Below are 2,550 nucleotides of genomic sequence, written 5' to 3' on the forward strand. Positions count from 1 at the left end.
TGGCACCCAGTATGGTTCCTACCAGTCCTATGGGCTGACAGTGCTGCGGGCACCTGCCGTTTGTGTTTTCCCAGCATTCTCTTCTCCTATGGTAGAGCACACACATTTCCATTTGGGGAAATCAACCACCATAGACTACAGCATTGGCAGGAACCATACTTGATTTGATCGGAAGAAAATGAAAAGCCCAAAAATACAATTTAGTGGTAGAGTGCCTCCCTGGCATGCTAGGGGCCCTAAGATTCAGGAGTGGGAATGAGACCCAAGAAAGATTCTCCATTTTCTCTTCTTCTGGGATGTGATTGTGACTGTCATTGAAGAGAAGAACCTGGTCTAACACCATCCTGACCACAGCAGCCTGCTGATGGCACAGGAACACCCATTCCCTAAACAGCTGTAGCTACCCTGGATCTTGTCCTCTTTAACCCCGAGGCAGGAGATTTCTCTTTAATTATGAGAACAACCCTAAGCCTCCTAGTAATCCTTTAAATGATTTAATTGGCCTGCCTCAGTTTCCTGAGCTTGCAACAGAAGGAGCACACACACTTGAGGAAGTCATGGCTGGACAAAAGGAAAAGTGAGCGAAGCCCCTGAGAGTCGGGAGGCCTTGGATGCAGAAGCGTCGTTTAATAGCGCATGGAGCTGGAGTGCTTCCGTGTCACACTTGGAACCCTAAGATTCAGTCTGTAGAATGGCAACCACACATGCAAATGACAGAGTAGTGACAGACTGTGAGAAGGGCCTTTGCAAACATGAAACCAGTTCATAAGCTAGTCACGCTATCCCTGGAGGCATTGCAGGGGTGGCTGCTGTGTCACATGTGTGTCCTGAGAGGAGAGGCTCAGTTCCGACCTAAGAACATCTGAATGATAGCAACCTACTACTCCCTGGAAAAGCAAGCCTGAGACAACCACCAATCTGGTGCCAGAGTCCCAGACAGGGAGATAGCCCGAGATGACCACCAGTTCAGTGCCACACTGGCTTGGAGGGACAGACAATGTCTGAAATGACCTCTGCCCAGAGCCATGATGCAGGTGCAGTGCATATCACTCCTGAGACTACTCCTGGGATGATTTCCAGACACTCAGAGATCCCAGGTGCTGTTAAGAGAAGCAAGCGAGTGGCGGAGAAATGGGAAAGAGAAACAGAGGCTGGGCAGTGGTGGCACATGCCTTTAATCCCAACACTTGGGAGGCAGAGGCAGGCGGATTTCTCGGTTCAAGGCCAGCCTTGTCTACAGAGTGAGTTCCAGGACAGCCAGGGCTACACAGAGAAACCCTGTCTTGAAAAACAAACAAACAAAAAAAAAAAAGCAAAGAGAAATAGAAGAATGTGGGATGTAGGTGGGCACAATGACCTGGAGACTTGAGGTAGTGAGGAACAGCCTGATGTGAATGGCTGGTAATGCCACTGGGGTCCAAGTCTGGGTCTGAGGCCCTGCAGCAGCAGCAGCAGCAGCAGCAGCAGCAGCAGCAGCAGCAGCAGCAGGGGTCTGTAACTACCAAAGGCCAGACAGACATCCCTGAACAGACCCCAGGGACATATTCCAGGGGCTGTGCAGAACTGGCCCCACCCCCTCACCTGGGCATTGTGGGAGAGCAGGAGAGGTGACCCCACCCCTAGCTATCTGCAGTACTTTCAAGGGGGAGCCTCACACATAGCAGGAGTTTTGGGTGAGTCAGCCAAAGGTACAAGAACAGGAGAGCTGCCGCTACCCCTCGTCTCTGGTGCAGTGGCATGGGTGAGAGATACCCTGCTCCCTTCTTGTCCCTCACCATCTGCGGCAGGCAGAAGACCTGGCCCTGAGGTCGTGAGAGCAGAACTGGCCTTGTCCCTCACCATCTGCAGCACTCAGGAGAGTAGACCCTGTGCTTCGCCCAGGCAGCACAGTAGAGCTGAACCTGATGTTGTGGGATGGGGGTGTGGGGAGTTGGGGGAGGGGGGGCAGATAAACGGGTCCGGAGGGTGTGGACGTGGGAGAGCTGTCCCTGTACCGCACTTGAGAGAGTAGGCTCTGCACCTTGCCTGGACAGCACAGTAGAGCTGGCCCTGGTTGTAAGGGTTGTAGGTGAGCCAGCCTCCAAGGGCATGAGGGCAGAAGAGCTGGACCTGCCTCTTGGCTGCTGGGCAGTGGTGTGGATAAGGGAGAGATGCCGTCTTCCTCTACGTTGACATCTTTGGTAGGCAGGAGAGCTGGCCCTGGGGTCATGAGAGTGGGAGAGCTGGCTATGTCCCTCGACAGCAGCAAACACTTGGGAGAACAGACCCTGCACCTTGCTTGAGCAGCGGGATAAAGCTGGCTGTGGTTGTGGGAGTTACTGGTGAGCTGCCCTAAGAGTGGGAGAGCCAGTGAGCTGACCAGCTTAGATGCCTCTCAGGGGTAGTAGATTCACGGTTCTGAGTTGGCCTAATACAATATTGACCCCATTTATGAACTGCTAGAGTACAGCCCTACAGATAGAAAAGTACAGGATCCCCATGACACAGGGCAACAACAGGATACCCAAGAGGAGTCCTAGTGAGCTTCCAGAACTGATAGAGCAGCAGAAG

The 2,550-nt window shown here is 53.0% G+C and overlaps 1 pseudogene; it reads left to right on the plus strand.

Moving 5' to 3' along the window:
• Window positions 1–784: 784 nt before the first annotated feature.
• LOC115032252 (small nucleolar RNA SNORA17) lies at window positions 785–877 on the plus strand (annotated as a pseudogene).
• The last annotated feature ends 1,673 nt before the right edge of the window (window positions 878–2,550 follow it).

The sequence above is a fragment of the Mus caroli genome, unplaced genomic scaffold, assembly GCF_978045245.1.
Source record: "Mus caroli unplaced genomic scaffold, Mus_caroli_1 scaffold_9, whole genome shotgun sequence".
Classification (NCBI taxonomy): domain Eukaryota; kingdom Metazoa; phylum Chordata; class Mammalia; order Rodentia; family Muridae; genus Mus; species Mus caroli.